The sequence below is a fragment of the Eubalaena glacialis genome, chromosome 6, assembly GCF_028564815.1.
Source record: "Eubalaena glacialis isolate mEubGla1 chromosome 6, mEubGla1.1.hap2.+ XY, whole genome shotgun sequence".
NCBI lineage: Eukaryota > Metazoa > Chordata > Mammalia > Artiodactyla > Balaenidae > Eubalaena > Eubalaena glacialis.
Window position 1 is genome coordinate 143,955,293 of NC_083721.1, and position 17,042 is coordinate 143,972,334.

Here is a 17,042-nt window from a genome sequence, read left to right on the forward strand (position 1 = left end):
GCTTCAAAGATTTTTTAATTATGATAGGGAATCTCAGATCTGGCTAAAATATTCCAACCAAAATTTTCTCTTAAAAGTGGACCTCTTTTAGAATTTGGCTAATGTTAGAAGTTAGGTCCTAGGGCTGAGAAGGATAATGCAATAAAAAAGAGCACTATAAAAGTTAGAAGACAAAAAGAAGGAAAACATAATGCCTAAGAATAAGATAATTTAGTCACCATACCTTTTTAAGAATTTTGCAGTTTAAAAAAAAGAACAGGTGTTAGTCATCAGAAACTATTGGCCATTTGATTCTGCCACAGTCCAGGCTAAAAAATAAAAATAAAACCAAAAAAAATCACAGTTTTTTCTTTAAAGCAAAAATCCAATGCTCTTTTGTCAAACAGAAAGGAAATATTTGAAATAAAATATTTTCACAAAGAAAGAACTACGTGAGTTTCATTATTTCTGTACCTAGAATAATGCAATCAGTTAGATATTAAGCCCTTACTACGTGAGATTCTATTAAAGAAATAAAATACTCTCATTAGGCACAGCATAGTCTGCCAGGAAGTACAAAAATTCATAAACAATCCCTGCCTAAAACATTGGTGATATAATCCTACACTTTACCATCCCTATGTGTTCCTTTCATCCATTTACTTATGTTGATAATTATTAAAAGTTAGAAGTATGTAAATGAAATTATCATATGTAATAATACACTTTATGCATACATGGAGGGAATATTAAAAAAAAAATCCATCTAGAAAGACAGTTAAGGTCTTACCACTAAGGTATTCTTGAGGGGGTTATTATTTCTGAGGATACCAGGGATCCCATCAATGAACCAATTACTCTTCTAAAGGGCCAAATCAATACCTCGGAGAGAACCCCATGATACCATTTAAAACTTCTTCACAAAATATATACAAACTACATTCTGAGCGTCATCTGCATTAAGTAGACGGTAGCGATGCAGGACACAGAGTAGGTAAGAGCATGACTTCCAGAGCCAAAAAGCCTGAGTCTGTATCCTGGATATAATGTTTTAGGAAAAATTACTTCACATTCTCTGTGCCTCAGCTACTTCATCTGTAAAGTGGGGACCTAACTTATAAAGTAGCTGGGAGGATTAGATGCGAGAATCTGCATGAAGTGCTTAGAGCTAACAGTGCCTGCCACTTAGGGAGCATGCATTCACCATTCTTTGCTCCCTACCTTCCTCCTCATCCTCCTCCGATTACTACTAATCCTTCTGTATTCTTTTCTTTCCAGTGTAAGAAGGCCACCTTTGCAACATTTCTTGGCATCTGCTTCCCAGAGCATTTTTTTCCCCTTACACAGTTTGCTGGAATATTTTATTTGTGGCTGGCTCTGACTTTATGTTAATTGTGCTTTTTGTTTCCTGCAAAAATGCAGTGCCTTACTATTGCTGTATTTAGAATTGTAAATTTCAAAATCTATAAATAAAAAGTTAAAATAAATAATGTTACAGGAAGCTAGTCCTGATTATAAATGCAGACTAATGACTTTTTCCCCCGCAAAAAAAGAATAAAAAGAAATGATCTGAAATAGCCCAAAATCCATTGCTTGCAAATAGTATTACATGGTATTACTTTTTTGTATTGGTTCAAAATCAGGTAGTATTAATTATTAAGTAAGACCTCAATGAGTTAGTTTGTACAGATTTGGGATTTGTGATATCTATTCTGCATCTATTTGGTTAATCATGTTTTAACATTTAAGTATTTTGGGGCTTTCTGTTTTTCCAGTACTACAGCTCACAACACCCTTTCACAGGCATCTTTTCATCAGAAAACCAGAGCCGACTGAGCGCGGCCACTGTACTCCAGGCACGGTGCTCAGCTCGCCTCCAGGAGGCGCTGTTCACAGACCTGAAGTGGAGCCGGGCAACCTGACCCCGTGCTGGGTGTTACCACAGATACGTTATCATGTTTAGTTGAGGTAACCCTCACAAACCACACAGTGGACAGAGGTATTCTTAACTTCAGTATTTTACACATGAGAAAAAAAAAAAGAGATTCAGAAAGACAAATTGACTTGTTCAAGATCACAGAGACGCTATCTGGCAGAGCTAGGACCAAACCCCCCACCGACTTTCCAATCTGCCCTAAATTTTAAACCAGAATGAATGTTTGTATCATATAACATTAGAACCACATATTTTTAATATAAAGCCTATGTTCCTCATAGAAAATAAAATTACAAATACTTTCTTCTACCTAGTATTAATGGTTACTTTAGACACTATAAAAACTGCAAAACATTAAGTGAGACTAAGCAATTTTAGTTTCCTGTGGACATTCTCTAGTACTTAAAGGCAGAAAAAATTAACCTTCCCTGCTTCCCCCGGCCAACTGCACATGGTTACTTCTCCAAAGAGTTCCAAGTAGGCGAACCAAATCTACTTTTTAAGAGACTCATTACCTTTTATAAATGACTCTGAAAAGATGCAATGACTAGGATAAACATAATATGCCATGATGGGGAGAAGAGGAATCACTTATTAAACCAGTGAAAACATGACATTTTTAAAGTACACCCTTCTGTCAAAGAGGGGTAATGAGGTCTGCAAAATCAAATAATTGTAACAATGTAAAATCAACAACTTTTTAACAAAGCAGAAGATATTCATTTCAGTATGTATATTCCAATAAATATATTCATATGTATTACTCTAAAGAGTATGTTTTAAACTGGCTAATGACACAAATTGGCTATGCCATTAAATAATCTTTACGATGTAAATAATACTAATAACTGTATTTTGGAAATATTTTCTGGTTAGAATAATTTTAACAAGATTGCCAAGACTTACTGAAACAGGAGAATGCTTCATTCACCCTCTCTATTCCCCTAATCTCAACTTCTTGGGAAAAACACAATTGTCAACTCTCTAAGGAACGTTCTGGGGGCTATGTATGCCCTGCCATCACCAGAATCCAGCCTGCTGCTGAAACACAATGAAACAAACCCTGGTACGGAAATATTCATAGTATCGTTAAATACCCAAACATGAAATTTGAGATGCCCTTTAGAGCAAGTGTAGATTTGTAGAAAGGAGTTAATTCTCAAGAAAACTGCCACTTTGACGGCTTGGATTCTGAGCGTTCAACACTAGAGTTGCATTACTGTAGACATTTGAATTTTACATTTAATATGGACATCCACCTTATACAGCCTTCAGTGTTCATTCATTCACTCAGTCAACATTAATTTATCATCAGGCACTATTCTAGATGGAAATTTTTCTTGCAAAGTAACAGAGCCACTGACCTCAGTAAGTTTAGTTTGTCAGTGGTATTTGCAACAGCAGGCATAAGCCTCCTCTGTGCAACTACAACTAATGGTTTTCCATACACAGACAGCAGCAGTATAGATTTTTATTGAGAAAGTCTATTATGTGGCTCTAATCTCAAATGGACGACAAGTGACCTGCTATTGTAATATTTACAAACTTGAACAGAAAGTTCATTCCGTGGCCCACTTCCCAGAGGTTTCTTCTCTCATAGCTGAAACACATTTAAGGTACAGTTTGTATGAAAAAGGACAAACATTTGGAACACTGTATAACTTACATTTTACATCTTGGAAACGTGGCCACATTTTTGTACACGTGTGTAAAATCATGATGGCACACAACCCCAGATACCTCCTATTTATTCACTTTTGGTGTCACTTTTAGATGTCATCTATTTCTGATCTTCAAATTCTTCCATATACTAGTTCACTGACTACAGCAGAGATCAGTTAACATCTCTAAACAACTTACACAACTTGGGTATTTCTACAATTGTTATTAAAAGACGATTCGGAGAAACGTGATAACAAATGAGAGTCAGCAACAGGACACTGAGCAAAACGTGTTCTAACAGATGTCTACCCTGAACTACGTCCAAGGTAATTATTTCTGAAACCAAAGACACTTCATTACAATAAAGGAGCACCTTTTACAGTCTCACAGGATAAGCGTGAGAGCACTATATCAGATTTCCAGAAGAATGGGCTTTTAAAAACTTCTTTGAAATAATTTTATGCTTATAGAAAAGTTGCAAAAATAGTACAGAGTTCCCACGTACTGTTCACCTGGGTTCCTCTAATATTAACATCGTATGTAATAATTATAGCACAGTTATCAAAACATAAAATTAACATTGGTTCAACACTGCCAGCTTTCGCCTCTGTAAAGTTACTATGTTTCTCTTTGTAATTATTAAACATCTTGGAGAGATACTTTTAGACTCTGGAAACATTCTGTTTCTCCTCAAACTTTCCCCGTTTTTGGCATCCATGAATGGATCTTGCCTACAACGACTCTTACTGTCGTGTTTACCACGGTGATTTACTCTTTCCCTCATTCCCTCTACATTTATTAATTGTAATTCAGAAGAATAGTTTTTAGACTATATCAAACACCAAGGTCCCAATAAATTATCAAAAGGCTAAAGCCAAAAAAAAAAAAAAAAAAAAAACCACCAACAACAAACGTATTGGACAACAGTAGCCCATCTTGAGTTAATGACCCTAACTCACCACATCAGATGTGTAGCAGGTCCTTTTGAAGGACCCGTGTTTGAGAAAGCTGTTAATGACATCTGTCAGCAGCTGTAGTGTTTTGTTTCATATAATTGTAGCCTCATTTTTTTATCGCAAGTAATGCATCACGATGCATACTGAAGGTTTTCCAAATAAAGAGTCTTGAGTAATCTATTTTGAAGTAGCTAATACCACAGCACATTTGAGGCTAAGGGGTAAGCATTCCTTAGAAACCAAAGCAACGAGGACAGCAAATATTCTTCCCCTGCAAATCTAATCTCATTCCTCAGCCTGAAGCCTCCCCACGTGAGCATAAAATCATACTGATAAGGAGACATCTCTCAGAACAGTGAATTCCAAAGCTCTGCTTTTCAAGACTGTTATTCCTATGACAGGACGAGGACCTGTAAGCATGAAAACATAACGTTATTCACTTACTCTTTCACGAAAGGAACACCTGTCAATTTCATGCTAAAAGGCTTCAAGCTTATAAGTTTCAAGAAGATGCCTTATTTATCAAAACTTTATTCTCCTTGTTTATTCATTAAATACTGCAGTCTTACACTGAGGTCAAAAAGTGTCAACCAATTACTGTATAAGAGAAGTCCTACGTATAATATTTAAAGCTATCCAGAATACACAGAATTATTTTAATAGGCAACTGAATACACTATTGTTTATTCCCACGTATATCTCAACCATTATAAGCATACTTTTTTAATCTAGTTTTTCAAACTAAAACCTCAGTAAACTGGCAACTAGCACAGTGCCTGACACAAAACAAATACTCAAGTATTTTTAGCGAATAAGTTAGTGACGAAAAATACATATAACAATGTATAATTGACACAGGTCCATAATTCCTTCTGGACTACTTCCCCTGCAAGCTAAAAGTTCAAGCGTATCTCTTCTTCTGCACATTCAGAAATCTATACCTTTTAGTTATTTCTTAAGAAAGACATTAATTAAAATGACTTAGAATATAATCTAAATGACATGGAAATATATCCTTGAAGTTTATCACCAGAAAACTACAATATATTTGTAAAGGACAATAGATCACAGTTTAAAGTGATTTATTTTCACAATGGATATTTGGGTGATAAAAACAGATGAGAAAACAGGAAATCCCACTCATATTTCTGGTTTTGCCAATTACGGTCACGATGAGTCCTGGAAACCCTTGCAGGATTATGGTTGTAGGATTTATGATGACTTCACTTTTGGTTACAAACCTTAATTTATTAAACAACAACAACTCTTGGTCTAAAGAGTCTTAACTATGACATGGAGCACTGGATAAGCTGTGATGGTCATCTTCTGGCAGTTGCATAGAGAGTTTACAATGTACTTCATTTGTATCTTCATATTCTTTGAAAATAAAAATTACTTTAATATAGAATATTGCTAGCTTGTACTTTAAAACACTATATCTTATAACTGGAAATGTATTTTAGACTAGAATGGAAAGAAGGAATTTGGTGTGCACTGGTAAGTCTATGCTTAGGAAAGAAAATTGCAGTAAAAGCTTCCTATTTTCTCAGATCCCAAAGGACCAGAGGATAATTCTAACCAGCAGGGGGAGATGAGGAGGAGAGTAGTAAGACAAAGAACAGGCTATAGGCAGGAAAAGCAGTTATAATTATAGCTGGGAACACAGAATTTGTTAAAGGAAGTCTACTGTATAATTACATTTGAAAATTTAGCAAGATGCCCAGAGGCTGACTCGCAGCTGTCAGGAACTGGTAGCTCTACTTCTGTTCATGCAGAGACCACTTCGGCTACTAAATCCACTATCTAGACGTTACTAGAACTGACATTTAGAGTAAAGGGATAGATCTTCTCATGAGACTTCTTTTTCCTATAATGGATGAAGGCATCCATTTCAACAAAGTAACCATCTCTCTTTAGCTTCCTTTTTAGACCTAGCTCTATCTTCTCCAGAGAAGAGAAGGGTTCTCTCCCTGAGAGAACCCAGACATTCTCATAGTAAATCTATTATCTAGATGCAGATCTCCTCCCTGAACCAGAGAAGACCTCCCTGACGAGGTGATATTTGAAGAAACCTGAAGAAACCAAGGAAAAGAGCCCTGTGTTTACCTAAGGGAAGAGCTTTCCAGACAAAGGGCAGGGCGAGTGCAAAGACCCTGCAATGGGGCAGACGCACAAAGTCGGAGGAACAGTGCTGAGGCCGCTGCGACTGCAGTCAGGGAAAGCAAGAGATGAGGTTTTAGGGAAGTCAAGTGAAGTACAGCCTTGAAGCTAATCGTAAGAGCTTAGAAATTCATGAATAAACAAGTGGAATTCTGGGGTAGCCTGCTCTGACATTCAACACCAAAAACCACTTTGGTGCTATGTAGAGAATGAACTTGTTGGTGAGGGAGGACAGTATAAGACATCAGCTAACAGGCTTCTGCAGAGTCCAGGTGAGAGATAATGATGCTTGGAATGGGGTGGAGGTAGTAGAAATGGCTGGATTCTGGTGATTATGATGGATATATGCATACACACAGGCATATGATAAAATAAGACAATTTTATTTATCAGTTTAACACATTTTTTTACAAGTAATAAATATAATAAAGCAATAATTTCAAATGGGTAAAAACAATTTTTACTTCTTTCCTACTCATAAGGAAAAATTCACAAGGAAGTGAGAGAGGAGGGGACGGGGGAGAAAGAATACTCTAGACAAGCCAAATGGATTTCTTTAAAGAAAAGAAAACACGGGATTTCCCTGGTGGTGCAGTGGTTGAGTCCGCCTGTCAATGCAGGGGACATGGGTTCGAGCCCTGGTCTGGGAATATCCCACGTGCCGCGGAGCAACTAAGCCCGTGCGCCACAGCTACTGAGCCTGTGCTCTAGAGTCCGCAAGCCACAACTACTGACCCCACGTGCTGCAACTACTGAAGCCCACGTGCCTAGAGCCTGTGCTCCGCAACAAGAGAAGCCACCGCAATAAGCCCGTGCGCCGCAACAAAGAGTAACCCCCGCTTGCAGCAACTAGAGAAAGCCCACACGCAGCAACGAAGACCTGACGAAGCCAAAAATAAATAAATAAATTTATTTTAAAAAAAAAGAAAACAATATATCACACTTTTGAATTTATTCCCAGGCCTCAAAGCAGGGTTTCCACACAGTGGCTCTGTATTTATGAAAGTACTCCCCTCTTTACACCTGGTTTAAAGTTGCTCAAGGAATGTTATTCCCTTTTTTTCAGAGGGATCATCTTTAATGCATGTACCCACGGATGTAATTCTGAAGTCTTAGTTGGTGGCTTAACGTGTAAAGTGGTGAATGTGTTATAACAGTGACTTAAGGTACAGCATCTCTGATTATCAAATTCCTTTTAAACTTCATTCTACAAAGCAATCCCACCTTCTGACTAAAGAAGCATTCAGATTTTACAATGTGCTCACATATGAAATTTTCATTTTATTATAGTACTCCTGATTCTATCAGATCAATTCAGTCACTCGCTAACAATAAAAAACAGGGTAACTACTATTCTTGGGATTGCTGCATGTAATTTTCCTTGTTAATAAAAATCAAGAATTTTTAATCATCCCTTTTTCAAAAACTAGATGATGTCCTTAGTCAAGTATCTTTTTTTCCATAAATTTATTTATTTATTTATTCTTGGCTGCTACTCTTCGTTGCGGTGCGTGGGCTTCTCATTGCCGTGGCTTCTGTTGTTGCGGAGCACAGGCTCTAGGCTCACGGGCTTCAGTAGTTGTGGCTCGCGGGCTCTAGAGCGCAGGCTCAGTAGTTGTGGCGCACAGGCTTAGTTGCTCCGCGGCATGCGGGATCTTCCCAGACCAGGGCTCGAACCAGTGTCTCCTGCATTGGCAGGCGGATTCTTAACCACTGCGCCACCAGGGAAGTCCCGTCAAGTATTACTGTTAAAAGTAAAAGTGAGTTATCTGATTCATTTGAATTAAAAGAATTTTTTTAACTTTTTTTATTGAGATATAACTGACATATAACATTATAGTGCTTGCAGGTGTACCATATAATGAGTCAATATTCGTATTTTTTTCAATTTTTTTATTGAGGTATAGTTGATGAACAATATAAGTTTCAGGTATACAACAATTTTTAAACGTTATATTCCCTTTATAGTTATTATAAAATATTGGCTATATTCCCTGTGTTGTACAGTATATCCTTGTAGCTTATTTATTTTATACACAGCAGTGTTAGTATATACTGCAAAATGACCATGATAAATCTAGTTAACACCCATTAGCACAGTTACCAGTTTTTTTTCTTGTGCTGAGAACTTCTTAGATCTACTCTCTTAGCAACTTTCAAATACACAATACAGTATTATTAACTATACAGTCACCATGCTGTACCTAAAGAATTCTTAAACATTTAAATCTCTTTACATTTCTAAAATTCAGAAACATTTTTATTTAAAAATTGAACACTCAAAAAAGTAGCACATTTCCAATTTTAAAAAAATAAGAATGAGTTTCTCAAAACAGAAAAAATGTTTATAAGTATATACAGCTTTGTTATCAGCAAGCATCCTGGAATACAGACACTCCAGTTCCCAAATGTGCAGCCCCATGTTTACCTGTCATCACCCCAGCTGCCCAAACCTCAGCAATGGTCTGAGGAAGTTTGACAACCAAGTGACACTACAAATAATTAGACAATTAACTACCAGAGGACCTAGACATGGGGGAGAGGAGAGAAAAAAACCTAAACTGCAAGGAACAAGAGTATTAAGTTTAAATCTGCTCCCCTCGTCTACACACTAGAAATGGAGTGACATTAATCTAGGGGATAAATGCTACCTCTTCAGAGGTATCTCCCTACCATAAGTCACATCACCAGACCTGTAAGTCTGGCCCTCATAGTACCACTTGATTTTTGAGAACTGCTATCAGAAACAAAAAGTTTCTGTAGCTTCAAGTTGTTCTCAAATACTCTGTCCATTAATTTACTCATCTTCCATAAAAATTCCAAATTTTCCTCCCCACTACAATGAAGAGCATTGGGCTACAGATCAGCGTCAACATCAGACGTCTATTGTTAGATCAAGAGTAGGCCATGAGTTTTATTCTAGAGCTTAGAGCCCAAGAAGGCTGTAAATGCCAGAAATGAAACTCTCACCCAGACCAGAAGTTCAAGGCCCCTTTGACTCTACCGGAAAGCCTCAGGTCTGCCAGAGCTACCTACCAGTGGGGAAAGGGAGATTTCCTGGGCCAACAGAGTTTGGCATAAAAGACTGGTCTTTTTGGAACAAGATAACCTAAAGACCAAAGATTTTATTTTAAGCCACTGAAGAACCAACTCATACTCCTCTTTGGTGGAAAATATTCAGGGACTACACACAAGTTTCCCAGTTACTCAAGATTAAGGAAAACTGGACTAAAGAACAGCCTTAATAGATCTGTTCTATTCTTTCTCATTTGCAATCTTACCAAGTTTCGAGTAGAATGATCATTCCTCCTTTCTCTATCTGCTATATGGAAAAGTATAAAGCAATTTTTAAAATCAAGACTACGTTACATATATCTATCTTGTGAAAATAAATCATTACAAAGGAAGGTTCAAAACTACATAAAAAAATCTCAAATCTGAAATGAAAAATATATTTAAAAGTATAAAAAGCTTCCTTACACTGTTCTTTGGGATATTTGTTACAGATGTTTCCTTAAACCAGTAAATTTTCTGTAGTTGAGAGATAAACTGTCCAAAACAAGGACAAAGCAATACAACATCACCTAATAATACATAAAATACATTAAAACTCATGGACTCTAGCACTGTATCTTGTTATCATTATAAATGGGAAAAATAGGTAAAGTCTGTCAACAATCAAATCTGGAAAAAAATAGCTCAATCAGAATGACAAATACCTCCAGGTTTTAAAACATAACTCACTCTGACATGTAAAATCCACAAAAAATATTTTTGCTCCGAATTTTGTGGTACCTTATTATTCTATACGAAAATTAAAATCAATCAAATGAAAACCAGAAAAAGTAAAGAATACTTGAACCAGAAAGTTTGTTAGAATTACCATATGATCCAACAATTCAACAAATACATGTACATGCGCGTTTACTCACAGCAGCACTATTCACCATAGCCAAAAGACAGAAACAGCCCAAATGTCCATCAACGGACGAATGGCTAAATTGTGTTATATACATACTATGAAATGTTATTCAGCCATAAAAAGAAATGAAGTACTAGATAAATGCTAAAATATGGATGAACATTGAAAACACTATACTAAGTGAAAGAAGCCAGAAACAAAAGAACACTTATTGCATGATTCCATTTATATGAAATATCCAGAATTAGTAAACCATAGAGACAGATTGGGGGTGGGGGGGGCTGAGAGATGGGGGAAATTGGGAGCAACTGATTAATGGGTACAGGTTTCCTTTTGGAGGGTGATGAAAATGTTTTGGAACTAGAAAGAGCTGTTGGGTTACACAACACTGTCAATGTACCAAATGCCACTGAATTGTTCACTTCAAAATGGTTAATTTTATGTTATGCAAATCTCACCTGAATTTAAAAATTAGATGGTAAATAAATAATCAGCCACCTTTCCAGTAATAAGATATCATGCACTACTGATAAGATACACTGAGGACATCACCTCTGTAGTATCCTTCCCAAGAGTGCTTAATCTCAACCTGATCATGAGAAAGCCTCAGACAAGCCCAAATTGAGAGATATTCTACAACATAACTGACCGGTACTTTTCCCAAGTCTCAAGGTCATGAAAGACAAAGGAAGCCCTAAGAACTATCACACACTGGGGAAGACTAAAGAGACATGACGATAAATGCAATGTGGGTTCCGAGGCTGGGTGCTGAAACAGAAAAGGGAATTAGGAGAAAAACTGGTGAAACCTGCATAAAATCAGTACCATACTATAGTTAACAGTACTATACCAATGTTAATTTCTTAGTTTTGGAAATTATACTATGGGGTTATATAAGGTGTTACTATTAGGAGAAGTTGGCTGGAAAGTACTGTTTTCGTAACTCTTCTGAAAGTCTAAAATATTTCAAAATAAAAAGTAAAAGGGGAGGGACATCCCTGGTGGTCCAGTGGTTAAGACTCAGCACTTCCACTGCAGGGGGTGCGGGTTCGATCCCTGGCCAGGGGAAATAATACCCTGCATGCCGTGAGGCACGGCCAAAAACAAAAGTGAAAAGAAGGGAGGAAGGGAGGAAGGGAGGGAAGAGCCTAGCAACCAACTTTAACTTCCTCCATGAACATGTATATTAGGAAAATGTTGAAATAAATTAAGTGATTAAGAAATTGAGGGCTTTTTCTAATGGCAAGACTTAATTCATAAAATTTGTATCTGCTTAACAAATATACATTCATTTTGGTGGGAAGAGGTAGATTTCTCAAACAACCAAATCAGAATAATTAAATCTTAGAAATCAGGTTAAATAAAATTTAAACTAGTATTGACATTTTCAACAGAAGAATTCAAAATTAAAACACCCAAAGTCAAAAGGAAAAGCTAAAACAAAACATTGTTATAATTCCTATAGGTTACAACAACATTTTAAATTTAATATTAAAATGAGGAAAGCGTATTTATTTTAGCAGAACGATTTGAATAATACTAACTTAAATCAGTTTGATAATTTAATCAGAGGTGATTTTACTTTAAATCTATAACCATCTCTTTAGATTCATTGTAACACAAAAGATTAAAAAGATTTTATATATAATTAACTTAAATCAGTTTGTCTGGACATAAAACTCTTAGTTGCCAATCCATTATGTAGGAGGCACCTTCCTACTGAAAATAATTCTATTAAAAATGTATTCAATGACCAAAAGGATCAATTTTTTAAATGAAACCCACCAACATAAATTCTGTAAACATTTCCAATTTTATTAATCATATTTTATGTCCTGGCATCCAAATACCATATATAACTACATTACTACAATACTAATACTCTAAGACAACCATCTTCCGAAAATCTGCTAATTACTGAAGAGACAGAGACATTTAAATAAATGATCAAGACTTAAGGACCACACATTCTCATAGCTCTCAGAAGGAACCAACCCTGCTGACACCTTGATTTCAGACTCTTAGCCTCTAGAAATGTGAGATAATAAATGTCTATAAATGTAGGCCATCCAATTTGTGGTACTTTGCTATGGCAGTCCTAGGAAACAAATACAGTTACCAGGCAGCAAGTAAAACACTGTACTCCTACATTCACACAACAGCCTTCCCCTGGAAGAGCATTCAGATTGAAGTTAGCCATCTCCTCAGCCTCTACAGACGGGCATACTCTACTGAACACGGCAGTCGCCATCACTCTCCAACAGAAGCTGCCTTGAAGCCAGCCTCGGTGGCATGGCTGTCCAGTTCTGTACCACACCAGTAACAATGGCCTGGACCTTGACTGGGCACCAGGCTCAAGCTCATCAGTAAACTAGGACCTTCACCACCTGGCTTTGAAGAATGGGCTGCTTCAGATTCTCGGTGCCTCTTAAACAGTTTGAACTAGAAATCTCTGAAGAAACCTGCCTTCTGCCTTGCCTGCTGCAGCAGAAAAGGTAACAATGCAAGCTAAAATGATGTGGAAACAGAAACCTCTGTTGGTAGCCAGACAGAAAGATGGCATACAGAGTAAACCCATAGGTTTGTTTTGTTATGTTGCCTTAAAACCAAAACCACTTCCTATAATCTTAAAACTAAGCCCTGTTCTTAGGTTTCCGTGAAAGCCCTACTCCCCTTCCTGCTGCGCACACAGCTTTTAAACCTGAGCTAATTTCAGACATCCCTTGCAAACACAATCCAAAGAAAAACAGAAATAAAGACCCAAACCTAGACCCCACTCTCAAGTTCACTCTAGTACACGTCAAATACTTCTTTAAAAAAAAAGAAAGCAAGCATATTTTGTGTGCTGAATGCATTTTATATGCTCTCATATATTTTTCACTAGAAAAGGATGAACTGGATAGTTCAGTTACTATCAAACATACAGATATACATACAAAAAAATACACACACACACACACACACACACACACACACACACACAGCCATGTTCAAATAGGGGAACAATTCAAGCACCTGGACAGACAGTGCTACTGAGGTGAGGTGTGGACTTGTCAGGGGCAACATAATGGCTGGCTCTCAAAAGGTGTCATAGGAGGGCAGTCACTACCCTAGGATTTAAAAGGCTCCAGAGATCTGGCCTTTAGCCACGCTGGCTAGAAAGGGGATTCTGACAGTACAGGAAGTCAGCTAACCGAAACAAGTACAGATTTTTTAGAACAAGAGATAGGAGACCCAAGTATTAAAGGCATAACAGCTCCTAATACATAGTTCTTATAACAGGAACAGTTCTAGGAAATGCACATATACCATCTCATTGAAATCTCACCACAATCCTATGAAGCAGGTACTATTACCATCACCATTTTACAGACGAATAGACTGTAGCACAAAGAGGGTGAGAAACTTGCCCAAGGATACACAAATAACAAGTAACAAAGCCAGAATTTCAACCCTGTCTGCTCAAGTCTATCTCTTCATTGCTCTTCCACCTGCAAAGAAAATATGGACTATCCACTTACATATCCTTACATATATCTTTTATAGAGAGGTAGAAACCAGAATATTAAAAACCTTACAGCTAATGCTGGGATGAGTATTACCAACTTCAACCTTTGGGCCTTTCCTTCTACAGAGATGGCAGACTAATCCATGGGCTACCCATAATGGACATATTCTTTCTTCAGTCAATCAACACAGCCAATCAGGTAGTGGCCAAGGCTTGCAAACCCATCAGTCATTCTGCCTCTTCAGAGACTCTGCACCTCTGCTCTGCTCCCCGCGGTGTAGATTTTTAAAGTTTAACTCTCAAAGCCTATCTTATTTCCCTTATTACCAGGTGCTTGAGTAAAGCCTCTCTGCAACTCCAAGTTATTACCAATAATAAATACATATTCACCAACTTTCAACACTGAAAGTTCAGCTATTTTATACAAAAACATAAATATACTTAAGTAGATTGCTATGGTTATTCCATTAAAGTTCATTCAAATAATCAGATATTTCATGTCATATTATGTGTACTACTATGTACACCATCTACATACAAAAATATCAAGCTCATACCACCACTCTTGTCCTCCAGTAGCTCAAAATCTAGCAGAGGAAAGTTAAGTTTAAAAGAAATTACAAGTGCTCTTAGTAAACAGCTTAATAGCAGTGCAATAATTCAAAAGAGGGGAATATCATGGGATAAAGCTTCAGGATGAATAGGACAAGAGGTGAAGGGGATTAAAACGGGGTAAAAAAACCACATATCAATGCAAAGAAGTAAAAGAGAAGAGAAAACAGAAGATTCCCAGCCAAGGAAAAGGCAAGATATTCAAAATTATTAGATTGCAGGGGGCAAGAAGGTCACACCACTATGGAATTTACAACCTTTGTCATCTCTGATATCAGAAACGGTTACAGTTCTTATTACAAGAGAAATCCTCAACCAAGAAGGTATATCAAAATTTTAGGGACAGAGTTTTTAAACACCCACACGTGATTCAGATTTACCCATCCTTGGGAAGTGAATATTCCCTGCCCTAAGAATCGCCACTGTAGGAGAAGAGAAGGGAACTTTTAACAAGAACAACGTAATGAGATTTGGCATCAAGAAAGATTATTTTGATATTATACACTATACATCCCTACTTTGAAATACTATGAAGCTCTAAAAATAAAATGAGAGGATCTATGTGTTCACATGGAAAGGTGCTATGATATCCTATTAAGTTTAAAAACAAAAAAGCAAAGTGAAGAATAGTATGTATCACACGAATATTCTGGCACAGGAAGTCCAAATAAGAAAGAGATAAACAAGGTCCAAACCAGAATACAGAGAACGGGTTCCAGAGATAAGCAACAGGGGAAATCATCAAGACCTATTAGATGTAGGGATGAAAGCAAGGAAGATATCTAGAATGCCTTGTTTTCTAAACCCTTGAAGAGGTTACGTAGGTTCCTTATTTATTGTATTGGTTTCTTATCAAATTATTTAGTTAAAACTACCTCTGATCAATTTATCACAAAATCCAAATTAATGATATTTGCAATAATGCATTTTTGACACATGAAGTGAAGGAGCAAAAGAAAATGAAGAACAGTGGACAAACTGGCAGAAAAACACAGCTTTCCCCCTTCTGGAAAATCTGCATACAAATACTACCATCTAAGGATAGACAATCCAAACCTAAAATCCACATTTGCTCCAATACTGCCTTAGGAATTGTCCTCTCATGCACCAGCATTTTCAGTATTTCCTAACTTAAATCCAGGGTAAGATCTTTCTGCCAAGAATTCTTAACTCTTCAATTCTAATTCTCATCCTCAGTTGTTCAAACTTAACATTTCACTGTATGTAAATTATACTACAGTGTTTTTTTATCAAAGTGTAGTTAATTTACAATGTTGTGTTAGTTTGAAGTGTACAGTAAAGTGATGCAGCTATATATATACATATATATATATTCTTTTTCATATTCTTTTCCATTATAGGTTATTACAAGATATTGAGTATAGTTCCCTGTGGTATACAGTAGGTCTTGTTGTTTACCTATTTTATGTATAGTAAGGTGCATATGTTAATCCCAAACTCCTAATTTATCTCTCCCCCCCTTTCCCCTTTGGTAGCCATAAGTTTGTTTTCTATGTCTGTGAGTCTATTTCTGTTCTGTAAATAAGTTCACTTGTATCATTTTTTTAGATTCCAAAAATAATATACTACAATTTTTAAAAAATGAAATTTAGCTACACATAGCAAGGCAAGCCGCTGAGGACCACAGGTCCAAAGAATTGTAATACGTTCTTTTGGGGGAAGGGACAAATAATAGGGATAATATATGACAGTTTCCTGAGAAAATGTCACTAACATTTAATTAATAATGCAATCTCCTCACATTTTACCTGGACCAGGTAATATTTATTACCCCCAATACAAAAACAGTAATTTTTCCAGTCTCTACTTAAACAAGAAAAGCCAAAGTGACTATAAAATACCTACCTAGTATTTCTTCCCACAATATAATTTTAATTTCTGTGTCTCTGTAAATAGGAGAATAATTAATTAAAAGCCATATGGACATGTGGTCTACCCTGGGCCAATAAAACTAAAGGAAAGAACTTTTAGCCTGCGATAAGCCTTTGCTTTCTCTCTGCTAGAACTAAAAGATGTTTGTTTCTGCAGCTGCTGGGGTGGCAGCCATCCTGCAATCATGAAGGAAACCTAAAGGCAAACAGAGAGACAGATAAACCAAGCTGGTGACCTGTGCACACACTGTTCAGAGACCAAACCCTGGAGCCACCCCTACCTCTGGAATGTCCACTATGGGAGAAAATAAACTTCATTCTGGAATAAGGCAGATTATTTGGGGCTTCTGCCATTCAAGGTAAAATCACCACAATGTTAACTATTTTAAAATAGACTCTCCAAAATAATAACCTA

The 17,042-nt window shown here is 36.8% G+C and overlaps 1 protein-coding gene across 4 annotated transcripts in view; it reads right to left on the reverse strand.

The window, feature by feature from the left end:
* Positions 1-17,042, reverse strand: part of TBC1D5 (TBC1 domain family member 5) — a 542,652-nt gene that overhangs the window by 447,602 nt on the left and 78,008 nt on the right. The window contains exon 1 of one of the 4 annotated variants that reach the window (XM_061194719.1): positions 4,537-4,581. The exons of the other annotated variants lie outside the window; for them this stretch is intronic. The gene's annotated coding sequence lies outside the window, so the exon portion shown is untranslated. Of the gene's footprint in view, positions 1-4,536; positions 4,582-17,042 lie in introns of those variants that run through there. 4 annotated transcript variants of the gene reach the window in all.